We start from the raw sequence: 15,864 nt of genomic DNA on the forward strand, positions 1-15,864 counted from the left end.
AAGCGGCGGAGGGCCCCCTCCCACCTGGCCGAATCAGTATCGAGCTTAGTCTACGTTGCCTTGCACTACCAGAGCATATGTGCATGAGGGCATCAGATTTATTACACCGTATGAAATGCTAAGCATTTCTTAGCGAACCTCAGGCACTTCGGCCGTTTCTATCTATCTATCTATCTATCTATCTATCTATCTATCTATCTATCTATCTATCTATCTATCTATCTATCTATCTATCTATCTATCTATCTATCTATCTATCTATCTATCTATCCGCCGACGTCTGGGCGTTCTCCTGGTCGTGTCCGTAGGTTGTAGTATGCCAAAATTCGCATAGCACAGCATTAAGCACGAAGAACATGATTCACTGGTCATGTCATGAGCAACGCAAAATACCTGTCGCGTACGTGATGAAACCGTTTCTCTCAGTCACGTGTGGCACACGCCCGCATTCCAGAATTCATGTTATGCGGGTATGTGCGACAGGTGATACAGAATCTCAATCAACACAGTAACCACGAACATACACATGGACACGCGAGGAAATTGATAATAAGAATTCTTGGGGTTTTACAATCCAAAACCAAGACATCATTATGAGAGGCGCCGTAGTGGAGGCCTCCGCAATTGTTCACCATTCTTCCAGTGTTCCATAGCCAGTGTTTAACCAGTGTTCTTTAACGTGCACTGGCATCGCACAGTACACAGGTCTTTAACATTTCGCCTTCATCAAAATGCAACCGGCGTGGCCGGGATCGAACCGGCGACCTTCGGCTCAGCAGCCGAGCATCGTAACCGCTATACAGCCGCGGCTGACGTAAGGAAAGTGACGGAGCTGAAGGGAGAACACGGAAAAACAGAGGTCAATACTTCCTACAATAACTCTGCCGAGGGAACCATGCCCCTCATCATTACGGGTCTTAACGCCGGCTTCTGACACTGCATGAAAGACAGCTTAGATGTGAACAGGGCATCACAAGACCTCGTTACCAGACCCAGGACAGGAGGCATCATAGATCGTTTCTTCTTAAGAGGCATCCGTGATTTCCACCAGCTGTACTATACCTTGAAGTCCACTACACTTGGATCCCTCGTTGCAGCGATCTCAAACGGATTCGATAACAAGTCCTGTCCAGCTGCTGGTGCTCACCGTGATAATGACCTTGTTCAAGAGCTCTGCAGAACCCCTTTACACCCATGCACAAGAGTTCGTGAAACGTATGTGCGTTGTGTGTCATAACGGACAAGTACAAGCATAACAACTGTAACTGCAACTGTGACTCTAACGTACGTACGTGCAGTGCGCTTGCGCGTGCCACGCAGATTTGTATATATCTAGAGAATTTTTTCTCAGTAATGCTTAGGTCGAAGAAGCGCCTTTCCTGTGCATCTGTGTTCCTTCTTTCTTTGACCTGTTCGAATTCGTGCTATCTGGTATTGAAGAATAAAACATTACATATCAGCTTACCGCGTCTGGTGTTGATAACACCCCTGTTGCTGTTGGCATGGTTGCGCAACTGTAAACAACTGGTTATATAACACATGTGCGACTCTCCCACGTATGTGTGCGTATACCGTTTGCACATTTCCCTGGCGTCATTCCGTCATGTTTCGCTCAACGTGAAAAAACGCCCCTGCAACGTCCCCGCCCATATTTCGCATAACATCGATACCCACGGTACGTGGGATCTGCCGAATTTTTATATCAATTCTATGTTTCTGCGACAGTGGCCAAATGGAACAACAATGAAAGCATCGGATATGCACCATGGGCAATTCACGGGCGTATTTTGTGCCACGCAGGATTTTGAGTTTGCAACGAAGGCAGTATGGTAGCAAGATGACACCAAAATTCAGAGAAATAATAGTAGCTCGTATGCCGGCATTGCTCTTCATGTTATCCAAGCCTAAGTGCACAGTTTAGGTAGTCATGTCAGTATTGCGTATGCAATATTTGGAAGTTTGGACCGCACTGAAAATGAATTTGTCGGTAATACATCAACTTGATGCTCTATGTCCGAGGTTTCCTTGATCTACACCGTTATGAAATAGACCAGAAGAGCTGCAATCCGGAATAATTCCGAGTACGCTACCTTGACATAAAGGCTCACCGCATCCACATGATAATCAAACTCCTTAAAGAGCTGGGGCCTTTAAAAGTATTGTATATGTTTTCTTATACACACATCAGAAGCCCATTCACAGTAGAAGAAATGTTGAAGTTACTATATGCCACACACTAGTTCGTTATCTGCACTTCAGTTTCGATGAGTCATAAAGAAGCGTTTGTACAGCGCGCTCATTGCCAAGATACATCTTTGTAGTATTTGATGCCACCTAAATACTGCTTACAATTGTGCAGGCATAGTGTGGTCACTGCCGACAGTGCACTCAACAAGCGGGTATCCCGGATGTTCTCCCACATCAATTGTTCGACGGTCATTTCACTTCGAACAAGAATGACAGGTGGTGCGAACGTGGAGCAATAACAAACGCACCGTGGACCGCTTAACGTCTCGACGTCTGTGAGATCCACGATTGTCCTCCTGTTCCTCACAGTCGACGACAAGCCGTTGTAGTCGCCGTTCCATTCCCAACCTGTGTCACGGTCTCGAGAAATCGACGGCTTTCCTCGTGCTTCAAAAGACTTCACGAGCTCTTCACGTTCGTCGAAACAACACCTTACAACATCACTAAGACCATTTTCTTCAGGTAGACAGTTCTGTCAAGAGGTCAAAGGGCACGGTGATTTCGTCGCTGTTGGAGCCCCACACTGTTCACTTCTTCTTCTACGTTCTATTGGCTCCACTGGCTACTTCCCTAGCGCAAAAGTTTAAGAATTTAAGCCTTCGAGCATTCTTCACTCGATACCTTTTCACTTGGTTCATTGTTCGAATCCAGAGTTCACCGCATGAAGTGATTACCCTTGATTCACACGGAAAGTTGGCTCAGCTAGAGAAGGGTAGTGGGATGTAGGGTAAAAACACCGCAAAAAATGTTCCCAACCCCTCAAACAGAAACTTAACAAGTCAAACTTAACAATGCCCTGCAATGGAGGACTACAGGGCGTAACAACGGGCATTTTCGTATACATCCTCCACATGTATACAGCCTCCGAGGCCGGGTTTTAGCCCGCCAAGTGGGTACGAGCAGCGCAATGCCCAAGCCACTCGACCACCCCGGTGGTTAGTAATGTAGGGTTTTTGGGCCCTTATATATCTGCTGGTACCGAAAGGTAACGACGACGAAGAAGAAGTTGATTATGGTGCTGATGATGATGATGCTGATAAATTTCATGAAAACGAAGCACAGAAGAAGAAATTGATGGTGACGATTGTGAAGAAGAAGTCGGAAATGAATATGTTGAAAGGGGGTAGATGATAAGTAAGGGAGTAAGCACTTTATTGTGGTCCAAAAGTCGCAGAATGATGAATTTGACACTGCTGCTGTTGATGATGATGAAGAAGCAGAATACAAACAACAAGTCAATCAAACTGAAGAAGAAGAAGAACAAAAAGAAGAAAAAACAAAAAGGTGGACAAGCAACCTGTAAATGCTGTTGAGCACGCGGAGGAGCCGCTTCCGCGTTCTAGGGTCGCCATTAGTGTTTTTGTTGTTGTTATTTTCTTATAATTTTGGTACTTTGATTATCACTTCAATTAGCGCGCATATTTTCGAGTTTGTCGTAGTGAGTGTGAGCCACATATGCTTCAAGATGAAGTAGTTAACTAACCAGGCTAGTGTTCCCGACGATAATGGTAACATTCATAAAGCGCTATCTGGAGCCTTCGGCAACACGAGTGAATTACAGCAAAGAAAGCGCTGCCGTGATGTCTCGCCAGCAGGGCCGTCTGACAAATCAGCGACAACGCAACCGAGTGAATCACGACATCGCATTGACTATCACTCGGACAGGATAAGGTTGATGGGTCTTTTTATTTTAGGCCTTCTAGAAGATGTCCTGTGATTGGGCGCTATTCGGCAGTTCGGCAACATCTCGGATGTCTCGATTGTCGCTCTTGACAGTGAGCAACGATCCTGGGGCTGTCATAGTGCCACACACTAGACCAGGCATGTGCAAGGGTCTCTGGCCAAGTCTTATTGACTTATAACGAGAGCTCGTGGACTTTCAGCACCTAACAGCGGCACTTCATAATGAGCCTTCTCAAGAGAGAAACTGTCAGCCGATTCCACCACGTGCCTGCCATTAACGCCATACAGGGCTGACTGTTGCAGACTTAAGAAGCATGTTTTGAAGTACTTTCAGCTGTTCGCATCTGTAAAAACGCCAATGACGCGGAAATCGCCACTTAGCTCTGGTATATCCCCTTGTGACGCGAATTATTATCGGCTCCCTACAAATGTGTCGAATTCGCAGAAGATAATTCCCAAGCAATGTATATTATATTCCATCAGATAAAATAAAGCGGTATGTTTTTCTGCGCGAGTTGTAATAATTAATCATACTTGGCTTGTGAATAAATATTTAAATATTCTGTACTCACTCATGGTGTATATTAACACACAAAAAATTAAACTGTAGGCTCGAAATGCATACGCAGATCGTTATAGGTTGCATTCAATTAGAGCAAAGAAAAATAATACCTTTGACGTATGTCTTGGAACGCGGTACGTCGACCCAGCCATCTGACATTGTAGTAGCTTCAACAAAATGGTCAGCTTCAGTCATGCCCAGCACGTTGAGCTTAACGAGAGACACAGTGGTTGTGCACAAGGTAGAATTGATCCTATACTCAATGTGTCTTGCTCTATCATGACCACTAGTCCGAAGAATTCCCAAATACAAGACGTGTCCTCATATCTGGGCGTTGCGCCTCAAGGAGATGTTGCAGGAAGGCTGGATGAATGACTGAATACTAGCCGGTTTTGAGGGCGTCCCCAGCACAATATACACTAAAAACTTATAGTGTGCGAGTACGCCGGAGTCATTGTCATTTTATGAGATGTCTCCCACTGTAGTGCTAGGTCTACCCATGCGCCGCCCTGTCGATGGTGTGACCACCGTATCGGCGGCTCGTCGTTATTGTGTAACGAGGCAAATACTGTGCAATGTATGAATTGATGGCGCTATCTCGCAGCGAAACTCTCACCGGTCACTACGTCACGCGACCCTCTTTACTCCCATACGGACACCCAAAAACCACGATGCGGCGAGTATATGTCAGTGCACTCAAGTACACAGCCGTCGACTGTTAGAGGGAACATCGGTGCGCGTGGAAGCCGCTCGGCGCTAAACTGGCCGGTGTCTAGAATGAGTTTCGCGCAGGCGCAATACGCGCCGTTTTGGTTGCACATTTATTCTACCACTAGCGTTTGTTCGTTGCTGAGCGCTACGAATCGTCGTGAAGCGTACCGTTGCAGCCGCCTCTGGCGCCGAGCGGCGGCCACGCGCACCGATGTTCCCTTTAGGCGTGGACCGCCATGTGCATTGACAACGTCGTGCATTATCGAACGAAGCTATTATCATGGTATAAAGAACCATTTACCTTACTTGACTCGGCCCATGGTGGCGATAAGTGTCCTGCTTCACTCACAACCGACGACGCCGTCGCCGACACAGGAATTTATGCGAAATGAGTTCTGTAGCGCTCTTGCGTTAAAATGTAAGCACAGCCTGCACTAAGTCGATGCATCTATTTCTCTCTTTATTTCAGTCTTTTTCTTTCTATCTCTCTCTCTCTCTGTACTCTTTCTACCATAATGAGAGACGCCGTAGTGGAGGGCTCCTGAAATTTTCAGCATTGTTCCAGTGTTCTTTCGCCAGTGTTTGACCAGTGTTCTCCAGTGTTCTTTAACGTGCACTGACATCGCACAGTACACAAGCTTTATCATTTCGCCTTCATCAAAATGCAACCGCCACGGCCGGGATCGATCTAGCCACCTTTGGCTCAGCAGCCGAGCACCGCAAGTGCTATACCACCGCTGCTGACGCAAAGAAAGTGACGGAGCTGAAGACAGAACACGCAAAAACCGAGGTCAATGCTTACTACAATAACTCTGCCGACAGGACCATGCCCCTCATCATTACGGGTGGTGGCGGTTGCTTCTTACACTGCATGAAAGACAGATTAGATGTGAACAGGGCATCACAAGACCTCGTTGCCAGGCCCGGGACAGGAAGCATCATAGATCATTTCTTCGTAAGAGGCATCCACGATTTCCACCAGCAGTACTATACCTTGCACTTCAATACACTTAGACCCTCGTAGCAGCGATCACAAACGAATTCGACAACAAGTCCTGTCCAGCTGCTGGCGCTCAGGGTGATAATGACCTTGTTCAAGAGCTGTCAAGAACCCCTTCCACTCATGCACAGGAGTTCATGAAACGTGCGTGCTTTGTGCGTCATAACGGACAAGTACAAGTATAACTCTAACAACTGCTACTGTGACTGTAACGTACGTGCAGTGCGCCTGTGCGTGCCACACGGCTGTGTATATATCTAGAGAAATTTTTCTTAATGAAACTTAGTTGGAAGAAGCGCCTGTCCTGTGCATCTGTGTTTCCTTGTCCTGTTCGAATTCGTGCTATCCAGTACTGAAGAATATAAGCACTACATATCAGCTCGCCGCGGCTGGCATTCACACACATGTTGCTGTTGACATCGTTACGCAAATGTAAACAACTGGCCATATAAGAGATATGCGACTCTTCAACATGTGTGCGCTTATACAGTGTGCACATTTCTCTAGCGTCATTTCGTCATGTTTCGCTCAATGTGAAAAATTACGCTACAGTCACTTCAAGGTCGATCCAAATAGGTCGCGAAGCTTCGGGCGAAAAACGGTTCAGAACCTATTGCCAACGACACCAGCAAGGGGAGTTATGGGTACTGCGATTGAAGCGCGACTATGTTTGGAGGGAACAAGCAATAATAGCGAAAAACCAAGTTTTATTCAAACGGAAAGCGCTCTTTATGTTTTACAAATTACATTTATTTCGCGAACAGTAATATGTAGGTGAAATGTGCCAAGAATGTACGACAGTGTTTAATTATTACGAAAAACCTTTTCCTTAGCGCCCCTGAAAAGAGGCGCACGTCATTGTTATTCAGTGCAGCCCTTGTGGTGCACGGAAAGGCGCGCTCGTAAGTTCGTCTGCGACGACACGCCCCCTCAGGTGTTTTGGTGTTTCGCACTTGCATGCGTTCTGTGAATTATTGTGGTGAGAATTTGATTTTGGTGTGCGCGAAGTTGCGAGGTGCGTTTCATCGTTTGTGAACGTGTTGGCTACGGTGTTCAACGGACAACGGCACGACGCGGCAAACATTTCACGCCGAACGCTTTTCTCGGTACTCGCGGAAACGATGTGGTGTTCCAAGGATGCAATAGCAACACGCGTACGCCTGGCGAGCCCGGTTTCCTTCGTGAACACGCGGTGCCTACTATATTTCCCGTTATCGGTGAGCAGATCACTAGGTTATCTGTCGCGCTACAATTCGCATGTCATGATACGTTACACGTAAGGTTAATTTACCGGAACATAAGGCAAAACATAGTTCATGTAGTGTACGCACTTTTTGTACTTATTACGACACTTGTTGCTCATGTGTAGGGTGTGATGAAATTGCGTTATTGTGGCCATTGAATAAAACTGAAATATTATTTTGGCGTGACCAGGCGTTATCTCTTCTCGTTAGAACCGAAGCACACATGCAATGCGCTCTTTAAGTCCCCTGCGCATGTGCGAAGCAAACAAGCAACGCTGCAAACATGAGAGGTACGCTGCTGCCTGCTTTATTCACGCTGTGGAAGATGACACGAACGCAGAATAAAAGCTTCAAGAATAAAGTTTCCTGGTAAAACCAAGACGAATTGAACGGCGGTACACTTAAACATCGCTGTTTAGTCACGGGTCGATATTAGTTAAGCTAGCGTTGGCTTCAAGCGCGTTCGCCAAGGGCTTGCCGGCTCGCCGTAGTGCGAGTCCTTAGCGATCAGGGGCCTAAGAAAAATAGCTTGAGGTCAAATTTCGCGCTAGTGCCAACAAAATGACGTCACTTTTTTACCGGATAATTGCGTCATATTCACTTTATTTTTTGTTCCGCCGGAAGTGTTCCCTCCTCACACAGATGGCGCTAAGTCCCATGAGCAGCTGATGAGCAGCCATTTCTTGAACGTATGGGCTTCTATGGAAGCTTCGCTACCATTTACATTTACCTTGGTCACTTTCCCGCCCATGCTTCGCATAACATGGATACCCACGGTACGTGAAATCTGCCGCATTTTGTAGCGTTAGCTACACTGGCCTAGCCGAGCCAGTTTCCAATGGATTCTCAAGAGCCATGCTCCGCATGCGCGAGGATCAGTTATGTCACGCACGGGAGCCGGCAACTCCCGCGCACTCCGCGGCCGCCGCCGCGCCCGACTTGCCGCCGCCAGTCTGCGCTTTCCAGAGGAGTGACGTCGTAGCCTTGGCGGACGTATTGGCGCCGGCGCGCGCGCAGCTATTCGCCTTCGCTATGCAGTCGCCCTCTAACACTGCGCTGGAGCCGCTTGATAGCGCCTCTGACTGTCGTTTGCCAGTGTGGTATAGCCATGGAGAAGGAGAGCGCAAATGCTGCTCAACGGCGCAGAAGAGCGGAGAAGCTTAACTCACCGGATCCCTCAGTAGTCGCCTGACAAAATAATTTACGTGTGCCACATCAAACCTTACACCGTGTGTGTGTCATTGGAGCAGCAGTAAGCATGATAATCAATCTAATCCTAGACAACCACGAAATCTAAGAATAATTAGCTGAACATTTCCTAACGCTACGTTATCCTGGCATAGCCGAGCTAAGCCACTGCAACATTTTTTATATCAATTCTATATTTATGCGACAGTGACCAAATTCAACAACAATGAAAGCATCGGATTACAGCATGGGCAATTGACAGGCGTATTTTGTGCCACACACGGTTGTGCGTCGGCAACGAAGACAGTATGATAGCAAGATGAAACCAAAATTCACAGAAATAATAGCAGCTTGTATGCCGGCATTGCACTTCATGTTATTCAAGGCCAAGTGCACAGTTTAGGTAGTCATGTCAGTATTGCGTACGGAATCATTGGAAGTTTGGACGGCACTGAAAAAGAATTTGTCGACAATATATCAGCTTGATGCTGTAATTCCGAGATTGCTTTGATCTACACCGTTATCAAATAGAGCAGAAGAGCTGTAATCCGGAATAATTCCCAGCACCCTACCTTGACATAAAGGCTCACCGCAACCATATGATATTGAAACTTCTTAAAGAGCTGGGACCTTTAAATGTAACGTGTATGCTTTCTTATACACGCACCAGAAGCCCATTCTCAGTATAATAAATGTTGAAGTTGCTGCATAAGTTAAGTTAAATGCATAAGACACACTAGTCTGTTATCAGCACTTCTATTTCTACGAGTCATAAAGAAGCGTTTGTATAGCGCGCTCATTGCCAAAATACATCTTCGTAGTATTCGATGCCACCTAAATACAGCGTACAATTGTGCAGGCATAGTGTGGTCACTGCCGACAGTGCACTCAACAAGCGGGTACCCCGGATGTTCTCCCGTCTCAATTGTCCGATGGTCATTTCACTTCGAAGAAGAATGACAGGTGGTGCGAACGTGAAGCAATAAGAAACGCACCGTCGGCCACCCAGCGTCTCGACGTCTGTGAGTTCCACGGTCGTCCTCCTGTTCCACACAGCCGACGACAAGCCGTTGTAGTCGCCGTTGAGTTCCCGACCTGTGTCACGGTGTGAAGGAATGGATGCTTTTCTTCGCGCTTCACAAGACTTCAGAAGCTCTTTACGTTCGTGGAAACGACGCCTTACAACATCACGAAGATTTTTTCTTCAGCTAGACAGTACTGTCAAGAGTTCAAAGGGCACGGTGATTTCGCCGCTGTTGGGGCCTCACAATGTTCACTTCTTTCTCCACGTTCTGTTGGCTCCACTGGCGACTTCCGTAGCACAAAACTTCAAGAATATAAACCTTCGAGCATTCTTCAATCACTACCTTTTAATTTAGGTCATTGTTCGAAGCCAGATTTCACCATATGAAGCGATTACCCTCAATTCACATGAACAGTTGGCTCAGGTAGAGAAGAGTAGTGGGATGTAGGGTAAAAACACCGCGAAAAAAAATGTTCCCAACCCCTCAAACAGAAACTTAACAAGTCAAACTTAACAATGCCCTGCAATGGAGGACTACAGGGCGTAACAACGGGCATTTTCGTATACATCCTCCACATGTATACAGCCTCCGAGGCCGGGTTTTAGCCCGCCAAGTGGGTACGAGCAGCGCAATGCCCAAGCCACTCGACCACCCCGGTGGTTAGTAATGTAGGGTCTTTGGGCCCTTATATATCTGCTGGTACCGAAAGGTAACGACGACGAAGAAGAAGTTGATGTTAATGATGATGATGATAATAAATTTCATGAAAACGAAGCACAGATGAAGAAATCGATGGTGACGATGATGACGGTGACGAAAGATGATGGTGACGAAAGAAAAGGGGGTAGATGATAAACTTGACACTGTTGCTGTTGATGATGGTGAAGAAGCAGAATAAAAACAAGTTGATCAAACTGAAGAAGAAGAAGAAAAAGAAGAAAAAACAAAAAGGTGGACAAGCAACCTGTAGATGATGTTGGGCACGGGGAGGCGCCGCTTCTGCGTTCCAGGGTCGCCACTAGTGTTTTGTTGTTGTTATTTTCTTATTTTTTGGTACTTTGATTATCACTTCATCTAGCGCGCATATTTTCGAGTTTGTCCTAGCGGGTGTGAGCCACATATGCCTCAAGGTGAAGCAATTAACAATCCCCCAGTGTAGGTATAAGGCACAGCTTCTAGGGTCTCCCCTACTCTACTAACCAGGCTAGTGTTCCCTACGATAAATGTAACATTCATAAAGCGCTATCTGGAGCCTTCAGCAACACGAGTGAATTCCAGCAAAGAAAGCGCTGCCGTGATGTCTCGCCAGTAGGGCCGTCTGGAGAACTCTGTGGCAACGCAACCGAGTGATTCCACGAAATTGCATCGTATCTCACTCGGGCATGTGAAGCCTGATGGCTCTTTGTAATTTACGCCTTCTGGAAGATGTCCTCGGGATTGCGCGCTTTACAGCAGTTCGACGACATCTCGGATGCCTCGACTGTCGCTCTGGACAATGAGCAACAATCCTGAGGATGTGCTAGATCCACGCACAGGACCAGGCATGTGCAAGGATCTCTGGCCAAGTCTTATTGACTTATAACGGCGCCTTGTGGACATTGAACACCTAACAGCGGCACTTCATAACGAGCCTTTTCAAAAGAGAAACTAACCGCTGATTCCACCGCGTGCCTGTCAATATACGTCATACAGGGCTGACTCTCGCAGGCTTCCGAACCATGTCTTGAAGCACTTTCAGCTGTGCGTATCTGTAAAAACGCCACTGACCCGGAAATCGCCACTTAGCTGTGGTATATCCCCTTGTGGCGCGATGATGATGAAGATCAAAACTTTATTTCTCCCAAATGTGGGGACCGACCCAAACATCGGTTACGCTGGATTATGATCGCCTGCCAGCAAATGTGTCGAATTCGCACAAGATGATTCCCAAGCAATTTATATTATATTCCATCCGATAAAATAAAGCGGTATGTTTTCCTGCGCGAGTTGTAATAATTAGTCATAATTGGTTTGTGATGAAATATTCTGTACTCACTCATGGTGTATATTAACACAAAAAATAATTTGTAGGCTCGAAATGCATACGCAGATTGGTATTGGTTGTATTCAATTAGAGCATAGAAAAATAATACCTTTGTCGTTGTTCTTGGAACGCTGTACGTAGACCCAGCCATCTGACATTGCAGTAGCTTCAACAAAATGGTCAGATTCAGTCATACCCAGCGCATTGACCTTAAAGGGAGCCTGAACGGTTTTTTGAAGTTTTGTCAGTGTTAGGTAGGGGCATCCCCAAATCATTCGCACCAGAAATTAAGCGACGCACTGTCTACCAAGGCCGCTACGGAATTTATATCTATACCCTCCTCCTCATCACTGCCTTGCACCCTCAACTCACAGGCACCCTGACATCGCCGGCGATCGCAGCGCTCTCATGAGCGCACTCGACGGTTTGAGCTTCGCCCAGTCATGGCCTCAGATATTGTGTGCCGACTGGTTGCGCGCAATCTCGAAGGCCCAACAAAGACGCTCGCGGAGTGGTTGATATCTGCTCCGACAGGTGCCGCCACACTACCAGCAGATCTTATTTTATTCTGCTGTACAGCGACAATCTGCAAAAGCATGCGGACAAACAAAAATAATTCGAGAACGATCACCGATAAGCGTAAACTCGGGCAATGTGGTTGTGTCTTCAGGATTGAAGTTACAGACACAAAAACGTGGATCGTGGCGTTGAACGGATAGCGAGAGCACGACGCTCATTGCAGCGATGAGCTGAAGGGATTCCGCTCGCCAGATGCCTCACGAACATTGCACGATGTTGCAGCTTTACAAGTCACCAATTGCTAGATATGTGGCACACAACGCGACTAGGGAAATTAATTATGTCCAAGAAAAGAAACCAAGAAAGAAACCTGTCGCTCAGCTCACGTCAACACAGAGTACGTTGTAACACAGGCAGACGACGCTCGCTGCCCCCACAGGAGGTTCAGTGACGTGTATTGGACATATCCAATCAGATCAGCCGCCTGCGTGACGTCGCGCTTCCAATACGACGCGCACTGGAAGTGGGCTGTTTGAAAACGCGTTTGGCTGAGCCGCTGTGATCGGTGGCGATTCGCAGCTTCAAAGCCTTGTAATAAATTACACAGTTTACGCACAGAGCTTAAATCGGTCTGTAAATGATCCTTAGGACTTGCTCTACCGGCTCAATGTGTTCGTACAAAATCGTCTGTCACGAGCGATAGCAGACGACGCTCGGTTTGTGTCTCGCGCTATCGCGCGAAGAAAACGAAGAAGATCGACGCCGACCTCGCGCGCGCTCGAGCAGCTTCGAGGAATAAAGAAAAGGGTCTGGCAGTCCATTCCTGGTCTGCAATGTGTTCGGTCGTCTTTCTTACGCCGCCTCGGAACCCATATTATCCGACGGCCACAACGGCACGTCACATTTGGCGCCCAACGGCTCGGGGTGAGCTAAGAAGACGTCCATATTTTTTATGTGGGGACGTCGCTCTATACGCGTTCCTTTGGCTGAACCACTGACTTCAGGATGACAGAAGAAGAAATGGGGCTGTACCCGGTGCATGGACGCTGACGTACCACATTTACGTGAAATAACGTCGGAATGGCTCAGTAGCCAGGACGGCTGTCAGTGTTCCTGGGAAGTTGGATGGGATGGGAAGGAAGTAGGGGTTAGCATGCAGTTGACGCACCGCGGTGGCGTCCAGTGGGGTCGGTGTATCGTGAGCAGGATGGCACCGAAGCCGCTCTCATCTAGAGTTATCGAAAGTCTCGCTATCCCAGAAGTTCTGTGCTTGTGTCCACTTTCTTTGGGTTCGACATCTTTCTCCCGGTTCTCGATGACAGAGATCTGGGGCAGCTGCCTGTGTGCAGTCATGACTGCGGAGAGAGGCGTACCCCAGAGGTCCAGGCAGTTTTGAACTCACGTGCTGTTCGATGTGCACTGCGCAGGATGTAGTGTGCGCGTTCTTAGATGATACTGAGGGTGAAGGCTCGACACGCGTCTTGCGAATTAGTGAAAATGGCAGTATAAGATATGGTATTATGAACTCGTACAACGAATAAGATCGGTGTGAAGAAAGTTTGTGGCGTCTTAGGCAACGGCCTGAGTTACGACGCACTCTTTAATTTCAGATTTTTTTTGGTAGATACGCAAAACGAGGCTTCTCGTCACATTTGGCGCCCAACGGCTCGGGGTCAGCTAAGAAGACGTCCATATTTTTTATGTGGGGACGTCGCTCTATACGCGTTCCTTTGGCTGAACCACTGACTTCAGGATGACAGAAGAAGAAATGGGGCTGTACCCGGTGCATGGACGCTGACGTACCACATTTACGTGAAATAACGTCGGAATGCCTCAGTAGCCAGGACGGCTGTCAGTGTTCCTGGGAAGTTGGATGAGATGGGAAGGAAGTAGGGGTTAGCATGCAGTTGACGCACCGCGGTGGCGTCCAGTCGGGTCGGTGTATCGTGAGCAGGATGGCACCGAAGCCGCTCTCATCTAGAGTTATCGAAAGTCTCGCTATCCCAGAAGTTCTGTGCTTGTGTCCACTTGCTTTGGGTTCGACATCTTTCTCCCGGTTCTCGATGACAGAGATCTGGGGCAGCTGCCTGTGCGCAGTCATGACTGCGGAGAGAGGCGTACCCCAGAGGTCCAGGCAGTTTTGAACTCACGTGCTGTTCGATGTGCAGTGCGCAGGATGTAGTGTGCGCGTTCTTAGATGATACTGAGGGTGAAGGCTCGACACGCGTCTTGCGAATTAGTGAAAATGGCAGTATAGGATATGGTATTATGAACTCGTACAACGAATAAGATCGGTGTGAAGAAAGTTTGTGGTGCCTTAGGCAACGGCCTGAGTTACGACGCACTCTTTAATTTCAGATTTTTTTGGTAGATACGCAAAACGAGGCTTCTCTGCCGTGATCATAGGTAACTATTGCTTCAAAGGTGAATTCGCGGGAGAGGAATTCGCCAGCATCGGTGTATATGAGGGTGTTTTGCCTCCCTACGCCCAGCGTTGCGCTGCAGTGGCGCCATCCTGATTCGTGCTCGGAGTTCGGTAGGTAGCTGTTTCGAGGATGTGTTGTATGGGCATCGGTTTCCTGAAAATTCTAGCCTGATTGGTATTACTTGTTGCGGAGCCTTCGTATTTGACTACTGCGTTTAGTGTCAGTTCGTTCATCTAAGGTGTTGTGCACCCAAATGGCTGGCGGCCGTTTGGTGAATGCGTACGTGGGTAGTCCTATTGCTGCCTTTATTTGCGGAGGGGAATATATTTGAGGGGAGTATATTTGATTAAACATTTGGCTTTGCGGAGGGGAATACCACGTCTTTTCTTAGCTGAGCGTTAACGTTTTTTTTAGAAACGCGGCAGGTGATCGGGCTTAACAAAGCCGTAACAAAATAAAAAGTACATTTTTACATGTTTCTATCTCAATGTAATGGATTGCTAGCTTAGTAACGTTTCCAATATATGTAAATCGGAATTCCGAGAATTTCTTTGGAACCATACATTTCTATACGTTTTCACACCAGCGGTGTGACGTATGTCTTTCTGTCCTTGTCAAAGTAGTAGACTGGAACCCTCCTCGCAATGTGCAACCAACGAGCTCAGGCAAGCACAATTCTCAAAAATACACATTATTTGTGTTTTGTCAACTCGGGCTCTGACTCTGGTCTTTGAGCCTAACCCACGCTCGGTGGCGCGCCAAAGGACCTGCTCTTAATTGTCTGAGAGCAAAGTAGCGACTTGGGCGAGTTGGTATCGCTTCATCATAAAACAGCGCACACACACGAATACGAAAAAGCGCTCATGACGTCGGCTCCTTTCTTTTTCGTCTTCGTGTGTGTGTGTGTGTTTCGTGGGGATTTCTGAGGACCGACACGTCAGTCCTTGGAACCTACCCAGCGACTGTATCCCATTAGCGGGGTGTGACACGTGTTCTTGAGACTCTACACCAGGGGTCTCAAGCTCAACTAAGATAGCGGGCTGCAGTCACGAAATTTAGTTCCGCGAGGGTGGGGGTTAGTTTGAGCAAAATGTCACCGAACGTTGCCTTGCCGTTTCAAACAACATCTTTCCCATATATCATATATGGGTCATTTCTGAAGGAGATTTGGCGTCAGGATTCGAGAAATATAACGATACCGTTCGCTAGAATGACTAAATCTGGACGCCGATTTTG

Source organism: Rhipicephalus sanguineus, chromosome 8 (assembly GCF_013339695.2).
Source record: "Rhipicephalus sanguineus isolate Rsan-2018 chromosome 8, BIME_Rsan_1.4, whole genome shotgun sequence".
In the NCBI taxonomy this organism is placed as follows: Eukaryota; Metazoa; Arthropoda; class Arachnida; order Ixodida; family Ixodidae; genus Rhipicephalus; species Rhipicephalus sanguineus.